Source organism: Piliocolobus tephrosceles, chromosome 13, assembly GCF_002776525.5.
Source record: "Piliocolobus tephrosceles isolate RC106 chromosome 13, ASM277652v3, whole genome shotgun sequence".
NCBI classification, from domain to species: domain Eukaryota; kingdom Metazoa; phylum Chordata; class Mammalia; order Primates; family Cercopithecidae; genus Piliocolobus; species Piliocolobus tephrosceles.
The window spans coordinates 80,612,313-80,636,843 of record NC_045446.1 but is presented as its reverse complement, the minus strand read 5'-3'; positions in this window follow the sequence as shown (position 1 = coordinate 80,636,843).

Below are 24,531 nucleotides of genomic sequence, written 5' to 3'. Positions count from 1 at the left end.
AACATTTTTAGGTCTTTGACTTGCTATTTGAATAGAAGAGGGTATACTTCTCTGATGAAGATAAGAAGCCATGGAAGAATAATAGATAAGGACATCTGAGTTCAACATATTGAATTTGAAGTTCAGTTCAGCCACTGAACTTCAGCAGATACTTGAAAATATAGGTCAGTGAATAAGAGGATATTTTGTGCTAAACACAGTAGTTATTTGTGTATGGAATGAAAAGTACTGTGGCCCTAAGATTGAGGGTTGAGTAACGCCAACACTAATAATTCTGCAACAGAGTTTTAGAAGTAGCAGACAGAGTGGGAAGAAAGTTATAAGGGCATGTTACTTTGGAGGTCAGTGGAAAAGTAACTCAAAAAGGAAGACCTGAGTAAGGTAAGTACAGAAATATCTTCCTTGGATGGAAGCCTACAGCTATCATTGGTAATTACTTTGACAACTGTTTTAGTTAAACAAGAGAAAGAAATAAAGGGCATCCAAGTAGAAAGAGAGGAAGTCAAACTACTCCTATTTGCAGATGATATAATCTATATCTAGATAATCCCATAGTCTCAGCCCAAAAGTTCCTTACGCTGACAAAAAAACTTTAGCAAAATCCCAGGATACAAAATCAATGTATTAAAATTACTAGCATTCCTATACCCTAACAAGAGTCAAACTGTGAGCCAAATCCAGAATGCAATCCCATTCACAATTGCCACAAAGAATAAAACACCTAGGGATACAGCTAACCAAGGAGGTAAAAGATTGCTACAAGGAGGACTGCAAAACATTGCTCAAAGAAATTAAAGATGCTACAAATAGATGGGAAAACATTCCATTCTCATGGATAGGAAGAATCAATATAAAATGTCCATAGTTCCCAAAGCAATTTATGGATTCAATGCTATTCCTATCAAGCTACCAATTACATTCTTCACAGAACTAGAAAATACTTAAAAATTCATATGGAACAAAAAAAAAAAAAAAGGAGCCCAAATAGTCAAGGAAATCCTAAGCCAAAAGAATAAAGCTAAAAGCATCACACTACCTCATGTCAAACTATACTACAGGGCTACAGTAACCAAAACAGCATAGTACTGGTACAAAAACAGTCACAAATACCAACGGAACAGAATTGAGAGCCCAGAAATAAAGCTACACACTTACAGCTATCTGATATTCAGCAAAGCTGACCGAAACAATCAATAAATGTTGCCGAGATAATTGGTTAGTCATATAGAGAAGACTGAAACTGGATCCCTTCTTTATACCATATTAAAAAGTTAACTCAAGGTGGATTAAAGACTTAAATGTAAAACTCAAAGCTGTAAAAACCCTGAAAGACAACCTAGGCAATCTCTTTCTTGATATAGAAATTGGAAATGTTTTATAACAAAAATGCCAAAATCAATTACAAAGAAAAGCAAAAGTTGACATATGAGATCTCATTAAAGTAAGGCGCTTCTGTACAACAACAACAACAACAAAAGCTATCAATAGAGTAAACAGACAACCTACAGAATGAGAGAAAATTTCTGCAAACGATGCATCTTACAAAGATCTAGGAACCAGCATGTAAAAGGAACTTAAACAAATTTACAAGAAAAAAAAAAGGAAAACAACAACAATCCCATTAAAAAGCAGGCAGAGGGACATGGATGGATACTTTTCAAATGAAGACATACAGCAGCCAACACAAATACGAAAAAAAATTCAACATTGCTGATCACTAGAGAAATGCAAATCAAAACCACAATGAGATACCATCTCATATTAGTTAGAATAGCTATTATTAAAAAGTAAAAAAATAATAGGTGCTGGTGAGGTTGCAGAGGAAAAGGAATGCTTATACGGTATTGGGAGTATAAATAGTTCAACCATTGTGGAAAACTGTGTGGCAATTCCACCAAGACCTAAAAATATAACCACCATTTGACTCACCCAGTAATCCCATTACTGGGTATATACCCAAAGGAATAGAAATCATTTTGTTATAAAGACACATGCACATGAATGTTCACTGCAGCACTATTTACAATAGTCAAGACATGGAATAGATCTAAATGCCCATCAATGGTAGACTGGATAAATAAAATGTGGTACATATACACCATGAAATACTACGCAGCCATAAAAAGAAGAATATGGATCTAGCTGGGAGGCCATTATTCTTAGCAAACTAACACAGGAACAGAAAATCAAAAACACCTGTTCTCATTTATAAGTCACAGCCAAATGACAACATAGGGACACATCCAGCGGAATAAAAGACACTGGGGCCTATCAGAGGGTGCAGAGTGGGAGGAGAGAGAGGATCAGGAAATATAATTAGTGGGTACTACATTTAATATCTGTCTGGGTCACAAAATAATCTGTACAAGCCTCCCCCCGACACAAGTTTACCTATATAACAAACCTGTACCCTGAACTTAAAAGTTTAAAAAAGTACATACTGCCTCTAAAATGTGATTTGAACGTATGATTCCATATGTCCATGTTTTGTAGGAATACATGTTTGTGGAGAGCAAGTATATTGTGTAAACATACATTTGAATGGTATTTTAGAGGACTTTCAAATATAATGTCAACTTACTGACTCTTCTTATACTATGGAAGATAAACATTAGAATTGTGCTTATACATAGTGGAAACTCAGCAAATATTCATTGAGTAGTTGAATACATAAATGCATAATTTTTAGGAATTTGATATATTGGAATGGAGGGTGTCAAAGGTGATTAAAGGGCTCTTATCTTTTAATAGAATCAGGAAAGTTTGTCTAAAAAACCTCTCTGGCAAGGCCACTAATAATACTTTCCTGGAGGAAATAGGGAATGAAGAACATTTATCTTTTAACACATGATACAATATATTTTAATTGCTTGCATATGGGATTCCACTGCAGGTAACAGAAACATAGCAAACTTCAAAAAGAAAAAGGAGGGTGTCTCCATAATGACTTTTGAAATTTGAACAGATAAATTCACTAATGGATTTCCCTTAACCTATTAAATAAAGCAACACCACGAAATTAAACTTGTGAGGTTTAAAAGAAAAAAAAAATTTGTTTATTTACATTTCTTATATCTCTGTATCTCAAAAATACATCATTCTTCTTATCTAATCAAACATGACATGGATTTCCTTATTTTCTGAAGCACTGCAAATATCCTAGAAAGATAGTGATTACTACTGTATCAAGAGCTTATTGCTCAGTTTATTACTTCTAAGGCCTTTGGAAAGCTAAATTTTCAATTTCCTCTTCTTTTTATATCATATGTGATCATTAGAATCCTTTTATACTATTCTTTTATTTTCCTTCAAACTTTTTCATAATTGATGTGCACCAGGTTATTTGTCTGTGGACCAAGGGCCCTTTGTTCCCCAATTATATTTTCCTCCAGCCTGATTTAGCTAATGTTTGCAATATCACAGTTCATCACCATGGAGATAACTATAATGTGACAAATATTGAAACAAACTAAATGGGAAAAGAGTAGTCAGAAAGCAGAAGTAATCCTTTTGAGAGAATAGCCCTCATAGTAATCAACTATGTGTGTGTGTGTGTGTGTGTGTGTATACATGTCTCTTTTATCTCTTTCTCACTGAAAAAAAAAAAAAAAAAAAAAAAACTTGACCTGACTACATTAATACGTATCCAAGTATATATTCCTTTTTAGAATCATTTTTTAATTTTACTTTTAAAATAGCAATAGAACTATATTATGTAGTAAAAATAGCATTTTCTTAAGGATCTTTCTAAATAATTCTAATAAAAGCAGAAAGTTGACATTTGGGAGTGTATTTGGAATTACTTCTCAACCTACTAAGGCAATGTGCTATATTGGAAAGAGAATGTTAGAGAAGAGATACTTGGGTTTCATTGTCGGCTCCATTCACTAGGGTTACTTACTAGTTTTATAACTTTCAGAAAGTGTTTTGTAGTGAACATGAGATTAAATCACTTGAAATATATATGTATATAAATACGTGTGTGTGTGTGTCTATGTGTGTGTGTGTGTGGTGTGTGTGTGTGTGTGTGTCTATGTGTGTGTGTGTGGTGTGTGTGTGTGTATATATATATATATATATACACACACATAAAATCCCAGAGACATGGAGACTAAAATTTTTATAAATACTGTATTTGGTATGTTTTACTTCTGGGATGAAACAGTAAAAAAATAAAATAAAATTATGATCTCCAATCTTTTGTTTTCCTGACACAGAGATGATGAACTTCCATCATCCTGAATGCTGGAGTGACTATGTGGATCAGAGTACTTGCCAAATGCTCACCAGACATACAAAGTGAACAAGAAATAAATATTTGTTACATTAAGTCAGTGAAATTATGGATTAATTTTTTTACACATGTGTAATTACTACCTATAGTATTACATATCCTACAGAATATGCTTGGTAAAAAGAAATCAAAATGTAAAAGATACATTAAATATATTCTTAATTCTATACTTATGAATGTTTTTGGTTCATCTCACTTCTCATTACTCAGTATCCTTAGGAGCTTATTCTTCTTCTATATCAGCCAGTTTTGTACATTCCTATCAGGAAGACTTCTGTTGACTGCCGGGAAACACAACAAGCATTATCAATGTTTTTTAACTTGTTCCCTTGTAAGTTGTAAAATAAAGCTTGTTATATTTAGCTTATAACTAAACTATTTACTCATAATTATTAGCACATATTACTATATTGTCCTAATAATTCAAATATATAATCCAATTATTCTTTTTCAACATAATAGTTTTATATGTTTGCTCAACCTTTGTTCTCTCATGGCAAGACTGCTAGCAAGTGGCACCCTTTCTGCAGAAAGTAAACTAGCCTTGCTGAGAGACCTTTTGTCTCAGTGTTGATTTTTGCGACACCGAGCACCATTCCCAACAGTGAATATACACCTAAAATCACTTATTTTCTTGTTAGATTATGCTAAATCCATTTTTGTAGGATTGAAGAATGAAAAAAATATAAGTACAAAATTAACTTAAAAATAAATACTGACTTTACAATTTTTAAGCAAGTTGCAATTGGTCATTTAACTGGCATAATATATATTTTTCAACTTTTATCACACATGTGAGTACTGTTACTCAGATAAAATAACTGTTTTGCGGACTAATTTTGCTCTTTCTTATTCCAAGATTTTTGTGCACATACTAAAATGACATAATAACTGGTTATTCATTGGTTTCATTAAAATAAATTTCCACACAATTACACTGTAATTATTTTATATCAGTGCCATGAAGTACTTAGAATAAAATATCAATTATTCTCAATAATTAACCATTTCTATATTGCACTTGTGGACTCACATATGTTTAAGAGAAAACATCAATATCATTTTCAATGTAAATTCATTTAAAAAGTTTAGTATTAGATAAAAATTATGAATTATTTTGGTAAAGATATGGATATAAATTTTGATGTAACACAGCATCATGGTAAAAATAACATTCTCATCAAATTAAGAAATTTGTGAGGTAGAAATTACAAAGTATTCAGATTTTGTTGCAACAATTATACAACTCAAAATTTCATCTAAAGAATTTTAAATATTTCAGAAATTAAAATAGAAGCCACAGTTGTCAAACTTAAAAAATTTTCATATATGCACAGTTAATATAACTGTGAGCACACTGATGTCTATTAAAAATGTACTGCAGCATGACTGTCCATGTTTTCTGTCTTTGTTGCTAGCCAACTAAATGTTAGAAATGTTTGAGACTTTGGAAACTATACTTAAAATAAACATTAGTATCTCAGAATCACTTTTGTTTTATAAATTAATAAACTTTATTTTTTAGAGCCCTTTTAGGTTCAGAATGGAAAGTACAGAGATTTCCTATAAACCCTCTGTCTCCACATATGCTCAAACTCCCCAACTATCAACATCCCATACCAAATTGTTATATGGGTTACTGTCAATAAATCTACATTGACACATCATTTTAACCCAAAGTCCATAGTTTACATTAGAGTTCACTGTTAGTGTGATACGTTTTACAGGTTTTGACAGATGTTTAATGACAAGTATCTACTATTACATTATCATAGAAAATAGTTTCATTGTTGTAAAAACCATCTGTGCTCTGCCTGTTTTTCCCCCTCCTCCCTAAACTCTGGCAGCCACTGATCTTTTTACTGTCTCCATTGTTTTTCCTTTGCTAGAATGTCATATAGTTGGAATGGTATAGTATGTAGCCTTTTCAGACTGGCATCCTTCATGGTAATGTGCATTTAAGTTTCCTCTGTGTCTTCTCACGGCTTGATAGCTCATTTGTTTTTCATACTGAATAAAATCACATTGTCTGCAGACACCATGTTTATTTATTCATCCACCTACTAAAGGGCATTTTGGTTGCTTTCAAGATTTAGCAATTGTGAATAAAGCTGCCATAAACGTTACGTGTGAAATTTTGTGTGGACATACATTTTTAATCCCTTTGGCTATATATTAAATAGCTTGATTGGGTTCTGTGGTAAGAATATGTTTGGTTTTGTAAGAAACTATGAAATTGTCTTCAAAAGTGTACATATTATGTTTCATTCCCACAAGGAATAAACAACAGTTCCTATTGCTCCACATCCACTCCAGCATTTGATGTCAGTGTTCTGGAGTTTGGCCATTGTTATAACTGCATAGCGGTGTCTCATTGTCTTAATTTGCAGTTCCCTAATGTTATATGTTGTTGAATATCTTTTTATATGCCTCCTTGACATCTGTATATCTTCTTTTGTAAAGTGTCTTTTTGGGTCTTTTGCCCACCTTTTAATCAGGCTGTTCATTGTTTATTGTTGAATTGTTAGTTGTTTGTATATTTTGAATAACAGCTTTATTTCAGATGTGCGTTTTGCAAATATTATCTCCCAATCTGTGGCTTACCTTCTAGTTTTTTTTTTTTTTTTTATCATTGTTTTTCACAGAGAAAAATTTTTAGTTTTAATGAAATTCAGCTTATTGATCGATTTTTCATGGATTGTGTTTTTCATATTGGATCTAAAAAGTCATCAAAATACTGAAGGCCATCTAGGGTTTCATTTATGTTACTTCCTAGGTGTTTTGTAGTTTTGCATTTTACATTTATGTCTATGATCCATTTTGAGTTACCTACATTTTTTGAGAAGGGTGTAAGGTCTATAGATTTATTTGTTGCAAATGAATTTCCAGGTTTTCTATCACCATTTTTTATAAAGATCATCTTTGTGCCATTGCATTGCCTTTGTTCCTTTATCAAAGATCAGTTGACTCTTTTTATGTGGTTCTATTTTGGAGTTTTCTACTCTGTTCCATTAATGTATAGGTATATTGTTTCACTAATACCACACCGTCTGGATCACTGTATCTTTACAGTACGTCATAAAGTTGGGTAGTCCATCTTCTAATTTTGTTTTCATTCAAGATTGAATTGCCTATTCTTGGTCTTTTGCTAGAATGTCTTTTAGACATAGCCTCTAAATATAGTTGCCCCATATTCAAAATGAGTTAAATGTGTTAAATATAAGTATTCAACAAATGCTATCACAGAAAACATTTACTTGCAACAGAAAAAAATTAAATAACTTGAGCTCAAATAGTGTAAAATATTTAATTTTGAATCCAATAATTTTAGTCTGGAATATTTCAAATTGTGAAAAATATTTAATGAAATTCTTAATTTTATATCAATAAATTCATATTCTGTGCCAGAATAAGATGAAGGTAAAAATAAATCCATAAACTCAAATGACATAAAGCTTCCAAAATCCTTATAAGTAGATAAGAGAGTGGTACTTTGATGAAAATGAAAACCAGAGCCTGTGAAGATATTTGAAATAAAGTATCAACTATCTATTCATTGCAATATAAAACAAAATGAATTAAAATATATTTGATCAGAAACATTTTCTGTGAGCTGCCATATAACCTGACATCGGTGGAGAAAGTATTTTCAATTAAAAAAAAACATAGTTTATAGCAAAGAGTCTAAAAGTTTTTTTTAAAAATTAAAGAAGGTTGTAGATTAGAATTCACTAAATGACATGGATCTCTTTCTTTTTTAGTTTATCTATCATTCCCAGTTTTCAAGAAATTATTAAAAAAATCAGAAAAATATTTCTTAGTTCTTGTATTAGTCAGGATTCTCTAGAGGGACAGCAGTAATAGGATAGACGTATACATGAAAGGGAGTTTATTAAGGTTTATTTACTATATGATCACAAAGTAAAGTCCCACAATAGGCCATCTGCAAGCTAGGAGCCAGGAAGTCATTCCAAGTCCTAAAAATTCAAAAGTAAGGAAGCTAACATTGAAGGCTTCAGTTTGTGGCAGAAGGCCCAAAAGACCCTGGCAAACCACTGGTGCAAGTCAAAGAGTCCAAAAGCTGAAGAACTTGATGTCCCATGTTCAAGGGGAGTAAGCATCTAGCATGGGAGATAGATGAAGATTCAGCCAGTCTAGTCCTTCTACTTTCCTCTGCCTGCTTTTATGCTAGCCACACTAGCAGCTGATTAGATGGTACACACTCAGATTGAAGGTGGGTCTGCCTCTCCCAGCCCACTGACTCAAATGTTAATCTCCTTTGACAACGCTCTCACAGACATACCCAGAATAATACTTTGCATCCTTCAATCCAATCAAGTTGACACTCAATATTAACTGTCACAGTTCCACATTTTTATGTATTTATGTTTTTAGATAACATCACAAGTTGGGTTTCAACATGGTGGCATAGAAGCAAACTGGCTTCCCCATGTCTCATGATTTCTATACTGGAAAAAGTGAAATCAAAGTGGACAACCAGTTTTCCCACATTTTGGGTCTCTTGGCAGAGAACGTATCCCTACCTCAAACAACAGGAAGCATTGGGAGTAGCTGAAGGGAGAAATATCCCTGAGAATAGCTAGAAACAAAGGTGGAAGTGGGACTACCATCCTTGCCCTGGAAACTGCTATGTAATTCAGCCAAAGGAGAGTACCAAATTAGTATGGCTGTTGCGGAGCACCACACTGCAAGAGGTTTGTTTCTAAGGTCCCCTAAACACACACCCCTAGCCAACCTTCCCATATTGCTGGAATATCCCTCACCATTTAGGATAGGACAATCTGATTGTTTATTAGAACCAAAGCAAATCTGTGGTTAAGGGGCCATTGAGTGCAAAAAAAAAGAGTCAGTGATCTAGCATAAAAATAATAAGGAAGGAGAGGAAAGGAAAGGTGAGGAGAGGAGAGGGAATCAACAGATAAGTTAAACAAATCTCTAAGCAAACATTATAATAGAAACCAAAATATGCCATAGAGAAAGAGAAGACTAGAATAATTAACTAAACTTTCAATGCAACAACACAGGCATACATCCACAAGGAACAACAGCAAGTCACCAAGAGTAACTGACCAGAATGAGATGGCAATATGTAAACTACCTGACCAAGAATTCAAAATAGTAGTTTTTTTAATTTTTTATTTATTTATTTTTTTGTTGAGATGCAGTCTCGCTCTGTTGAGCTGGAGTGCAGTGGCGCAGCCTTGGCTCACTGAAAGCTCCGTCTCCTGGGTTCATGCCATTCTCCTGCCTCAGCCTCCCAAGTAGCTGGGACTACAGGCACCTGCCACCGCACCCGGTTAATTTTTTGTATTTTTAGTAGAGATGGAGTTTCACCATGTTAGGCAGGATGGTCTTGATCTCCTGACCTCGTGATCTGCCCATCTTGGCCTCCCAAAGTGCTGGGATTACAGGCTTGGCAAAATAGTAGTTTTAAGGAAACTTAGTGGTGTCCAAAATAACACAAAAAAAGAAAAGCAATTCAGAAATTTATTGGAGAAATTAACCAGACATTGAAATAATTTAAAAAGTCAATCAAAAACATTGGAATTGATAAATATATTTGCATAAAGAAAAAAATCACTAGAAGCTCTCAACAGCAAAATGGATCAAGCAGAGGAAAAGAATTAGTGAGCTAAAAGGCAAAATTTTTTAAAAAACACAGTCAAAGGTGAATAAACAGAATGAGAAAGAAGAAATATCAACTAAAAGATATAGAAAATATCTTAAAAAACACAATAGATCTAAGAACAATTGGTGATCAAAGTTCAGGTGAGCAAGAGCAAGGGAGAGAAAGCTTATTCAAATAAATAATGAGAAGTTTTCCAAAACTTGAGAAAAAGATAAATATTTAGGCATAGGGAGGTGAGAGAATGCTAGAGAGTTTGACCCAAATAAGACTAACATAAGACATATAACAATGAAACTCCCAAAGTTCAAGGACAAAGGATTCTAAAAGCAGCTATAGAAAATATTTAAACAAATAAGATAAAAAGGAGCTCCAAATTATCTGGAAACAGACTTCTCAACAGAAACCATACAGAGCAGGAGGAATTGGGATGACATTTTCAACATGCTGGGAATAATAAAAAATAAAACTGCCATCCAAGATTAATGCATCCAACAAAGCTATCCTTCAAATATGAAAGACTGATTAAGATTTTTCTTAGATAAACAAAAAGATTAGAGAATTCCTCACCACCAGAACCATCTTACAAGAAATGTCAGTGAGTTATGCAACCTGAAAGAAGAAGAAAACAAAAACACTAAATTGCAAAACCAAAACACTTTTCAAGGTAGAAAACCCAACTGCTGACATTAAGTACACAGACAAACCAGAATATTAAAATACTGTAATTGTGGTGTGCAATCCACCTGTAAGTCAATTATACAACCCAAAGGAAAAAATATATTAAAAACAATAATAGCTACAGCAACTTGGTAAGATATATGAAATATTAAAATATGTAAATTGAGACAACATAAAGCAGAAATGTTGAGGATTTGGAGTTAAAGCATAGAATTTTATTTATTTCATTTTTGATTGTTTCTATTCTTTTCTTTGTGATCTTGTATAAGATAAGTTGTCATCACTTTAAAGTAACTTTGTATATCTTTAAGACTTTTTCTTGTAATCCTCATGGTAACAAGAATTCAAAAACCTAATAAGAGATTCACCAAAAATAAAGGCAATGAATTCAAATATATTACTGGAGAAAATAACATAATCACAAAGGAAATAGGAAGAAAGGAAGAAATAAACAGAGAAGTTAAAAAACAACCAGAAAACAAGCAACAAAATGGCAGTAATGAGTCCTTATGTATCAATAACAACACTGACCATAAATAAACTCAATTCTCCCGTTAAAAGGCATAGCATTGCTCAATGGATAAAGAAAGGAGGAAATTTTATACTTCCTACAAGAAACTCACTTCATCTATAAAGGCACACATAAAGGAAAGTGGAAGGAAAAGAAGATACGACATGTAACTAGAAACCAAAAATAAGCAAGATTAGATATGCTTCCACCAAATAAAGCAGACTGCAAATCAAGGCTACTGAAAAGAGACAAAGAAACTCATTATATAATGATAAAGAGGTCAATTCAGCAAGACATTATAAAAACTATAAATATCTATGTACCCAACACTGGAGCACCCCAGTACATAAAACAAACATTAATAGATATAAATGAATAGACGAACTGCAACACAACAATAGTAGTAGATTAAACGCTCCACTCTCAGTAATAGACAGATCATCCAGACAGAAAATCAACCAAAAATAAAGAAGTTAAATCACACACTAGAAAAAAAATAGGTCTGACATTATAGAATATTTTACCCACTGAATGCAGAATACACATTTTCTTCAGAAAATACACATACACATGGAAAGTAAATAATATGATCCTGAATAGCCAATGAGTCAAAGAAAAAATTAATAAATTAAGAATTTTCTTGAAACAAATTGTATTAGTCCATTCTCACACTGCTGTTAAGATAACAATCAAGATTTGGTGATTTATAAAGGAAAGAGACTTAATTGACTCAGAGTTTCACAAGCGTAGGGAGGCCTCAGAAAACTTACATTCATGGCAGAAGGCAAAGCAGGCACACCTTACATAGCAAAAGGCAAGAGAGAGAAAACGTGTGAGCAGGAAAAATTAGCATTTATAAAACAATCTGGTCTCATGAGAATATCATGGAAGAAACTGCCCCATTATCCAATCACTTTCCTCCCTCAACAGGTGAGGATTATAATTCAAGATGAGATTGGGGTGGGGACACAGAGCCAAACCATATCACAAATGAACGTGGAAATATACAAACAAATATCTATGGGATATAGCAAGAACAATACTAAGAGGATTATAACAATAATCACCTATATCAAAAAAGTAGAAAGTTAGTTTAAATAAACAATATAACTAGGAAATCAAGACTAAATAAAATCCAAAGTTATTGAAGAAAAATAATAATAAATATCGGAGCAGAAATAAATAAAATTGAGAATAAAAGCAAATACAGAAGGTCAACAAAATTAATAATTGGTTATTTGAAAAGATAAGAAAAATATCTACAAACCTTGAGCTAGATTAACAAATTATAAAAGAGAAGACCCAAATAAATAAAATCAGAAATGAAAAAGAAGATATAACTAAGATCACAGAAATACAAAGAATCATTGATGACTACCATGAACAACGATATATCAGCATATACCAGCAAACTGGAAAACCTGGAAGATATGGATAAACTCCTGAACACATAACTCACCAAGACTGAACTATGATAAAATGGAAAATCTCAGCAAACTAATAAGAAATAGGATTGAAGAAACAATAAAATGGCTTCCACCAAAGAAAAGCCCAGGATCTGATGTGTTCACTGTTGAATTCTACCATACATTTAAAGAAGTACAAACACAAATTCTATTCAAACTCCTCAAAAAAGATTGAAGGTAAAGGAATACTTACAAAATTATTCTACGATGCCAGAATTACTGTTATACCAAAACCAGACAAGGACACACTCTCTCACACACACACACACACACACACACACATACACACACACACACAAAAGTAGAAACAGGTATTATTAATGATCATAAGTGAAAAATACTCAACAAAAACATATAAAACCAAATTCAACAACAAATTACAAAGATTATTCACCACAATCAAGTGGGATTCATCCCAGGAATGCAAGGATGGTTCAACTTATGCAAATCAATAAACATTATACATCACATTAACAGAAACAAGGATAAAAGCTATATGATCATTTCAACCGATGCTGAAAAAGCATTCGGTATAATTTAACAGCCCTTTATGATGAAAACACTCATTAAGCTATATATGACAAACCCACATCTAATATCATACTGAACAGTGAAAATGGAAAAATAAGCTTTTTTTCTAAGATCTGGAAAAACACAAGCATGCCCACTTTCAACAATTTTTTTCAATATAATGCTGGAAGTCCTGGCCAGGGCAATTAGGCAAAAGGAAGGAATAATGTGCATCTAAATGGGAAAGAAAGAAGTGAAATTAGCCTTGTTCATAGATAACTCCTTATATTCAGAAAAACCTAGAGACAACACCCCAAACCTGTTAGAACTGATTTTCAGAGAAGTTGCAGGATACAAAATCAACATAAAAAAATCACTAGCCCCTAATATTTCAGTAGCAAACATTCTGAAAGAGAAGTTTAAAAAGTATCCCATTTACAATACTTTGCCAAAAAAAAAAAAAAAAATCACAACCTAGGAATCAATTTAACTGCAGAAGTGAAAGAGGTATACAAGGAAAAAATATGCAACACTAGTGAAAGAATTAAACAGGACACAAAAAATGAAAAGATACTCCATGCTCATGGATAAGAAAAATTAACATATTAGTTTAAAACTTAAATTTAAATTAATATGTTAAAACGGCAATACAAACCAAAGAAATTTACAGATTCAGTGAAATTACTATTACATTACTAATAACATTCTTCAAAGAAATAGGAAAAAAAAATCTAAAATTTATGTGTTACAACAAAAGACTCTGAATAGTTAAAGCTATCCTGAGCAAAAATAACAAGGCTGGAGGCATTATATTACCTGGCTACAAAATATACAAAGCTGTAGTAACCAAATCAGCATAGTACTGGCATAGAAACAGACACATAGACCAAGGATCAGAATAGAGAATTCTGATATAAATTCACACATGTATAGCCAACTCATCTTCAACAAAGGAGCCAAGAACATACAGTAGAGAAAGGAGTTTCTCAAATAAATGGTGCTGGGAACACTGGGTAACTATAGGCTGAAGAATGAAAGTAGACACCTGTCTCTCTTCATATACCAAAATCAAATCAAAATGGACTAACCACTCAAATCTATGCCCTGAAACTATGAAACTACCAGAAGAAAATGTGTATATGCTCCAGGACGCTGGTGTAAGCAAATAATTTTTGCATAAGACCTCAAAAGGACAGGCAATTAAACAAAATAGTTAAATGGGATTGTATCATGCCTAAAAGCTTCTTCACAGCAAAGAAAACAATCAATGAAGTGAAGAGACAAGTCACAGAGTAAGAGAAATTATTAATATTTGCAAACAGTTCATCTGACAAAGCGTTAATAGCCTGAAAACATAATGAACTCAAACAACTTAATAGCAAATAATAATAATGATAATTTGATTTAAAATGTGCAAAACATCTCAAAAGACATTTCTCAAAAGACATACAATAGTAAACAGGTATACGAAAAAGTGCTCAACATCACTAACCATCAGAAAAACACAAATCAAAACCACAATGAAATATCATCTCGCCCCAGTCAAAATGAATTTTATCAAAAAGACAGCCAAAACCAATGCTAATGAGGATGTACAGAAATGGAAACTCTGGTACACTGTTGTTGGAAATGTAAATTAGTACAGTCACTATAGGAAACTTCATGACGGTTTCTCAAGAAACTAAAAATTGAACTACCATATGATCCAGCAATTCTATTACTGGATATATACCCAAAAGAAAGTAAATCAATACATTGAAGAGATTTCTGCACTCTGTTTCTTGCAGCATTATCCACAATAGCCAAAATATGAAATACACTTAAGTGCCTATTGATGAATGAATGAACAAAGAAAATGTGCACAATATTCTATATATACAATATTATTTAGGCATAAAAAGAATAAAATCCTGTCATTTGTAGCAACATGGATGGAACTGGGGGTTAATATTGTAAGTGAAATTAGCCAAGCACAGAATGATGAATATCATATGTTCTCAGTCATATGTGGGGGTTAAAAAGTTGAATCTCATGAAAACAGAGAGTAGACTGGTGATTTTCAGAGGCCATGAAGGATAGCAAAACAGAAAATGTAGAGAGGTTAATTAATGGGTACAAATATAAAATTCGATAGAAGAAATAAGACCTAGTGTTTGATAGATGAGTAGGGTGACTATTCTTTACAATAGTCTACTGCATATTTTAAAATAGCTAGAAGAGACTAATTCAACTTTTTCTAGCATAAAAATGACAAATATTTAAGGTAAGAGATATTTCAATCATACTGGCTTGATTCTTATATCTTATAGGAATGAATACATTACATTATCACATGTAGCCCATAAATACATATAAAAAAGTTACTCTCCACCTGCCCATGTACCCCTGAACTTAAAATACAAGTTAAAAATGTAGAAAGTTACTCTCGTTTGTCTTCTCACGAGAAAGGACATGATTGTTTAATCTTATAGGAAGGTTTAACTGATATTGCCCTGTCATATTAGTTCTGTAAAGAAAATCTGTCTTTTGAGAAAGCAGTGTTCCAATCCATATAAATAAATCTCATGTGGGTGAATTTCAGCATTATTTTAATAACAGGTATTATTTAAGACATTAATATATTCAAGACTTTGTGTAATGCAACAGGACACAGATATATAGGAATGACTCTAATTTCAATAAGCTTATGCTCACAGGAAATAAATTTACATAAGGAATTCATATGTGTGTGTATATATATAATCTTTAGAAACTAATCTATCTATCTATCTATATGATCATACATAAATACATTATGTCAAAAATATTTTAAAATCTAGAATATTCTCTCCAGGATACTGGTAGAATTGGCTTAGGTTAAGTCTTTTTAAAAACTTGAGTTCTGCATGCTAAACCTAGAAAAGAAGTAGAAAGGTAATAAACAGGAAATGAATTCAGAAATTCAACAACCTAACAGACTATATATGAAAGATAATAAGCAGGATCATTGTTCTGCATAGCTTTGGAGCACCAGTATCCTGGATAGACCTAGCTTTGTTATCAGATGTTGGGAAGGTGGGAAGGATGTGTTTGTCGCGGAATGGATGGAAGTGGGAGGTGGAGGGATTAACATAGGTAGGATAATACGTAAATACAAACATACATTTAGATGGAACATGTAAGTTCTAATGTTTCATAGCAGAGTTTATGACTAGAGTTAACAGCAGTGTATTGTATATTTCAAAATAGCTAGAAGCGAAGATCTGCAATGTTTCCAACACATAGAAATGATAAATTCTTGAGGTGATGAATACCCTAAATACACTGACTAGAATATTACATAGCCTATGCATGCAACAAAATATCACATGTATCCCACAAATAAATACAAATATTATATACCAATAAAAAATGTAATAGCGATCTTTGAATATATACAATTTTAGGAAAATATTTATATGCCAGGAAAACATGAATGTATTAGTAGGAAGATAAAAATAAAGATGATGATGATGATAAAAAAAAATTCAGTCTGCCTTAAAGGGTAAATTTTGATGGGGACAAAAAGCAGTTGGTGAGGGGGAACAGGGCAGTAGAACTGCAGAGGTTTAATCATGGTATCTAGAATCAATTAGACCTGTTTAGATAAGTAATACCAGTTATCAGCAACATAATTTATGACGTTATTTAATTTCTCCTAGACTTAGTGTCCTCATATTAAATAGGTGTAAATAATAATATTTATGTTATGTTTTAATTAGATAAAATACAAAGTTCTAGTGCCAGGCACATACCAAATATTTAATAAGTGCTAATATTATCATTTTAGAGGAGAGAATAACATGAGATGGGGAAAATATGTAAAAACAACCACCACTATAAAAAAATAGCTTATCTGTGACCAGAAAAGTCTCATCTAACTTACCTTTACGAGAGTAGTAACTTTCAATTAAAAAATATTTGAAAAATGAGCACTGTGATCCTGGAAATTAATGGAATAAATTCAAGCAGAATTCAAAAGTAATTGTATTTGGTATTTAAATGTAGATCACCTTTCAATTACTTTGCCTTCTCCCTAATTGCTCTCTGGTATGTGTAAAGTTTTATACATCTCAAGAGTTTCAGTGGCTTATATTAGGGAGAGAAACTTGAGATTTGATTTGGATTTAAATGGTATCTGAAATATGTATCTTGGCAGAGGCATAAATCAAATTCCTGTTTATCTAGACTGGTCAGGGAATTCAATGTTCTGGTTGACTGAATATTTAGGTTAATAGGTCATTAGAATGTATGCATACCATGAGTTAATTGCATATTTTCAACACATACTAAAACAAAAGTGAAAATAATTAATCTTGTTCTGAATGTTTATGGCTCACTTGAAGATCTTACTGTGTCTCGCATTCTGCATATGAATGTCTCTCATCTCTTACCTAAGATCTTTTCCAAACTGAGCTAACATAGACTCAATGATTTTTCACCTATTTCTTCATTGTCTTTGCTTGATCAGAAAGCCTCCCTTCCTCTATCAATGTAACATGGCATATCTTTGGCTCTAAATTGGGGTTCCTAAGTATTCCTGCAGAAAATCAACATATCATGAAGAACAGCTTTCAGTATACATTTATGGCATCCAATCAAGTATGTACCCTCAATCTTGCCAATTATTTTAATTTTAATCATAATTATTATTTTTAGAAAGGACAGTTTTTTTTTCTCTCTTCTTCTCCACAGTTATTCCAAATGTTTACTATTTTTCTCAAGTCCTCTGCATCTTACTGCCATCATTTCTCGCTAATGGTCAAATGGCCTTCATTTTTGCATAGAGCAGAGAGAGATTACGTGACATGCATACATATAACCTCCTAGACCCACCTACATATTTACCTGCATCTACCCTAATTCTTATCTTCTTAGCTGTCTCAGAGGGAGAACTAAGGCCCCTTCTATTTACTCACATAAATCATTTTGAGGAAGTACAATTCTCCATGCAGTCTATAAACTCAACGGGCAAGTCACCCATTTAGAAATTCTGCACCAAAATATCTCAGGCATCGTTTTTAAAATTTTGTTTTAATAAACTCAAACTTCAATTTCATATATTGTTCTGGTTTCCAACTTCTACTTTCCTGTCCCTATGACATAATAAGTAAAATATTTTTAAAAGATTATACTTTTAGTCATTCTCTCTGTGTACTTTCCTTTTGTGGATGGATAAATTATTATTGTACTCACATAAGTAAAATATTGTCAACCTTTAGAACTATACATATTTGAATTAAAATATATCAACATATGTATGTGTTTATAAGAAGAGTTATTCTTTGTCCTTGAAAGAGGATTGACTATGAAAAGTGTTCGGTTGAAAAAAACAAAAGGCCTGGTGCAGTGGCTCACGTCTGTAATCCTGTCACTTTGGGAGGCTGAGGCGGGCGGATTACCTGAGGTCAGGAGTTTGAGACCAGCCTGACCAACGTGGTAAAACACTGTTCCTACTAAAAATACAGAGATTAGCTGGGCATGGTGGTGGGCACCTGTAATCCCAGCTACTCAGGAGGCTGAGGCAGGAGAATCTCTTGAACCTGGGAGGCAGAGGTTGCAGTGAGCCCAGGTCGTATCGCTGCACTCCAGCCTAGGAGACAGAGGGAGACCCCATCTCAAAAAGCTATGCTCCCCACAATTTTTTTTCTTAGTTACATTATTTGCAGTTACACTTCTATCTTTCTAGTCCTTTGCACTTAAACTAGAAAATCTCTAATCAGTAGATTTAACAATCTTTTGTTTAAAGTAAATTTTCTTAAGACTCCCAACTTTCTGAATACTTTCAGCATATTTTGATCATTTTCATAATTTGTACAAAACTAAATAGTACTTTCCTCACATAAATATCTCTCATTCACATACAAAATTACATAATGTATGATTTATATATTTTGCACACACATATCAAACAGTACAACTACTCTTTTTTTCTGACTAAATTCTCACCTGCGCCTAACCATAAAAGAAAACAGCAAAATCAAAAATGTTACTTGAGTTTGGGAGAAAAATGCATAGAATTTCCAAAGTAAAATTCATCACAGGAAAATAAGTAAATCTAATTTTCATGTTTGGTATTCAAAAACTTCTGGCAAGCTTCTTTTAACGACGCATGACTCAAAATTTGTGAAAATCTTAATAAATTAAGTAATTCAAATGAGTACTGTTGCAAGGATACAAAAATGCTAAAATTGTAGCAAAAAATGCTAATTATGTTAACATTATGGAAAGACTAATTATATTAACATTATAATAGTTTCCATTCCTATGGCTAATCTGACTTATTTACATAGTGGAAGTGTATTGGCCATTATAAACTTGGGATTCCATTTCTTTTTATAGTTAACACATAACCAAATACTTTATTCTAAATTATGGAAGTCTATTTGAATTTATATAATGCAGCTTCTGGCTTTTTCATTTTACTCAGCAGATCACACAAACTGTAAGATCTCTATTATGTACACCCTGGAGCACCTCCTGAGAGGCTGATCTCTGTCACCCCTATTTTCTTTGTCTTTTCAAAACAGTAAGGTAAAGACCTTTGTGAGTTCTTATCACGAAGTATTGTTTTAAAGCCTCATTAATTTAAAGATGCCAAACCCTTCTTATAAAAAAACATGAGAGAGATAGTATTACAAAAATTGATTCCTGAATTAAAGACATTTTGATTACTTGTTGGTAGTGGATGTGGAAGAGGGCCACCCAAATACCACTTCAAGACTGAGTGATTCCATTTTTCACCTTTCAAGGGCAGTGGCTGCTGATGCATTAATTTTGAATCTTTTGCTGGGAAAGCCACCATCATGCAATAACTGATTGATGGGGCAGTACAAAGGTGCACGTCCTTGCCTTGATAGAGAACAATTCTATAGGGCTGTTCCAGCTTCAGAGCTCCCCATAGGATTGATTGAGGTCATTGATATGAAATCTTATAGTTCAACCTTTCCCTCTGCCCAGTCCTGCTTTCCTCACTCCCTCACACATTTATTCCAGAGATGACTCCCTAATCACTCTCTAATAAACCTGCTGCATGCAAATCTCAGAGTCTAAGAGTCTGTTTCCCTTGGAACCCAAACTGTGACATTTAGTGTCCAAATAGTAGCAGGAAGGCAGATCCTAGAATGACACTTTGGAGCTGAATGGCAATTGGGAAAAGGAATTTTTAAACCATTCATGGATGATGAGATTCAATGGGACAATGATGAAAGGAATTGTACTAGCAGGTGTAATATCTCAGGCCATTGAGAATACTGAAGAATAGTAATTGTAAGGATTAAACAGTCATAGAACTGTTTCTAGGGCAATTGATATATTATAGAAAGTCTATGAAAAACTGAGGGCAATTAATCATCGATTTAAACTCAGTCTCTCACCACATGAGGGCTTCCTTAGCAATAAATATATTCTTAGCTTCCTTAGCCAAAGGACAAAACAGCTTTAGATCAGGCCAATGACTTATTTGTAGCAGTGACAGATTTCCAGGAGAGGCCAAATTCTCAACTTCTGAAAATTTGATACACCAAGATCAGACATCTAATATGGAAATAAGCGGACTCTGAGACATTGGGTAGAGACACATGGGTGGGACTCTGAGACATTGGGTAGGGACAATTTGTTCTGTCTACAAACTGAAATATCTTAAATCCCCATGATCTCTTGAACCCTCTGAGATTGTTGAAGTTTCTCACTTTATTGTGGCTTACGGGCGATTAATCCCAGTGGTTTTCTGACAAGTACTTAACAATCTGAGAAGAAAATCAAACAAATGGCCAAAGCCCTGACATGTAGCATTTGCTGCTTTGCATGATGTAAATAAAAACATCATAGTTGATTTCAAGCTACCAACAGTTTAGCAATTGGCTCACAAAATTTCTGAAATACTTCACAATTTTCTTCCACAAGTTGGTATAAGTCAGCTCCAAGTGTATCACTAGACCAAATAACATATGCCCTACTGAGGAATACTTTTCCTTGCAATCAGAAAAAATGTAAGTCACCACACCAATTTAAGTCATAATATAACCTGAGGAAATTATTGGCCAAAGGAAGAAAAGGACTTTATCCAGGAGTTGCATAATCTTGACAATGTGTACAGTCAAGCATACAGGTTGACAATATGACACAAACTGACTACACACTGGCTAAGGAACTGGATTCTAGCATGGTTGGGCCACAGTGAGATGTGGCAGAACATAAATTTGGATAAAAGACAATTTATTAATATGGGAGAACTATTCTGTGACACACATTGCTGTGACTATCTTAGAAACTTAAAGAAAGCAAAGACCCACACAAAATGAAATAGAAATTCCAGGACTTCCATGACAGAAGGAGAAAAATGATAAAAAGCCTCAGAGAAATGGGCATACCAAACATACCTACTACCAAGTGATTACAGCCCATAAAAGGATCCAGACGACACTCTATTTACCAAAAATTATAGGGGTGCACTGGTGAGAGAGGCATGGACACTCTTAAGAAACCAATTGGTGACTGTTCTTTGGAGGCTGAGGCTAAGGCTAATAATAGGAGATACAGTTTTAGAACTAGGCTCTCTGATAACAATGGGGATCATAGGATTATAAAATATTAGAAGCCAGGTGGTGATGCTTAACTGACAGGAGGAGGACTAGTGCAATTATCAAAATAAATGGCAAGGTCAGAGCGGCAGCCAAGATGTCAGACTCATAGAAAACTGCGAAATGTTTCACAGAAAGTTTGGCAAGTATAATGACGGCCTCCATAAGATATATACTCCAGGAATGGGGGCTGGAAATGATACCGAAGGAGATTCAGAGGCCTGTCATATCAGGTAATATTTTAGGCATCCAGTGGTCTGGGACATTACAGAACATTCTTTTCAAATTCGAATATAATGTCAAATGAACCTCCTTACCTTCTGAAGGTGTTGTATTCCACATTTTGGAATCTGACCCAAATCCATTTACTGAGTGGTATAAAAGACTGCCTTTTTTGAGTTTGATCAAGCATATGATCAAGCATAGAATAGGGCTTTGCAGCATCTACAGACTGTGATATAGAATACCCTCTTTCATGAGTCATATAATTTGGCCTCCAGTGAATTATCAAAGGTATTTGTTTTGGAGAAACTTGTCCTTCGCGGCTGATGGCAAGCTCCAATAGAAAAATCACAATGGAAACTTGCAGGATTCTGGAGTGGGATGATGCAATCAGTAACAGACAATTAGACACTATTCAGAATATAGCCTGTGGCATCGACTGGGTCCTAGTAGAGATGGAGTACCTGGCTACTGAACATCAACAGACTATACAGCCAGACTGTCCCTCATAGACTGGATTCTGTCAGAGTCAATAAGTCTTATGTTTGAGCAAGCTCAACAGCATCCATCATAAGATGAAAGTGGCATGTCTTGGTCCAAGGTTGAACACAGCCAAAAAACACAAATAAGTAGCATGACTGTGTGACTCAAACTCCCGTATAATCCACTATAATTGCCCCTGTGACTCTCCTGCAGTTTACACATATGGCAGCTTCTTAGTGAGTTCCTCTATGAGCAGCCGATGAAGAAGGGAAAAAGCTAGATGTGGATCAGAGAGGGTTAGCTCAAAGCGTGAGTGGAAGCTGAAAAGAAGAGTGTGGCTGCACTTTAGCCTTACACAGGGATATCTTTGAAAGTCACTGCTTAAGGAGTATATTCCCAATAGGCAGAATATTTCTCAGTGAACCAGTTTGATCAATGGGTTCCCAATTTGATGGGAAAAAGAAGTACCTGGGGTAAAAATATATGTGGAATCAGAGACAGTGCTTAATGGCTTATCTTGTAACTCAAGTGCTTAGAAAGAAAACAAAAATGAAAGGCTGAGGACAAAGAGTTTTAGGGAAGAATCATATAGATGGGTTAATGGAAGTGGGTACAAAGTGTGAGAGTATTTACCATGGAAAATGGATTTCACATCCAAATAAACTAAATGTCTCAATCAGTTGACACCTGCCAGCCTCTGACATCTGCCACCTCAGTGCTAGCATACTAGGCTTATGAACAAAATAGCAACGGTGTCAAGAACAGAGGTTACATATGGCCTCACAGGGATGTGTTTTCACACACCAAGGTTTCTGTAACTACTCTGCTGCTGAACATCCAGATGTCCAGCCAAAAGGAACAACGCTGAGCATTTGAAATGCCACCATTTCTTCAGGAAACCAATCAGCTCTGTTGTGGTAAGTTGATTACATTAAACCATTTTGCTCTGATGTGTCACTAATTCATCTTGAATATATTTAGTGCAGGTTTGTTTCTGCTTTTCGTGTTTCCCAGATCTCAGTTAGCACCACTCTAAGATAACGTAAAACATGTTTGATACATAAATACATGATACTACATAACCTCATTTATTAGTCCATTCTCGGATTGCTATAAAGAAATACCTAAGACTGGGTGGTTTATAAAGAAAAAGAGGTTTAGTTGCCTCATGGTTCCACAGGCTGTACAGTAAATATGATTCTGGTCAGAGGAGGCTTCAGAAAACTTAGAATCATGGCAGAAGGCAAAAAGGGAAGCAGACATATCTTACATTGTTTGAGTAGTACCCTGAGAGAGAGGCAGGAGTTGCCACACACTTTACAAACAACCAGATCTCACAATGACTAACTGAAAATACAGTATCAATGGGGGATGGTGCTAAATCATTCATGAAGAACCACCATCATGTTCCATCACCTCCCACCAGGCCTCACCTTCAACACTGGGGATTACAATTCAACATGGTATTTGTGTGGGGACACAGATCCATACCATATTACCTCATATCAGACCAAGATATCCACATTAGCAAAAAAGGTGCAATGCTGGGCAAATGACAAGATTATTTATTTGTTCTATCTACAAATTGGATGTTATAACATCCAATAAGCAAAGTTTTACAGGTACAATTGAAGCACCACCTTGGAAATGGTACCTGAATGATTACAGCCATCTCTCATGATGCATCATATATCTTAAATCAATAATTACTGTTTGGTACTGTGTTCACATTATGAAGATTATGTAGATTCTATGTTCAGACAATAATAAGAATAGTCTCATTACCATCACTCTGAGTCATCCACTTGGGAAATCTATGCTTAATCCTCCATAATTCTAGGCTCTGTGAATGGAATGGAATACTCCCATCTGGGACAGACTAAGAGTCTCATTAAACTGTAATCTATGGAACTAATATAGTCACTTGAGACTCCTTGTAGCAAAGAGACTTACAGGGATAGAAATGACAGGAGTTACCATGCTAGCACAGAAAATTGGCTCTAATTACAATAAACCAACACTGGCATTATGAATGGATGTTGTGGTTGGTCACTGTATCAGGAGGGGTCCAACTTGAGGAGCAGAACCAGTAGGAGATACATCTGGAGGAATGTGTT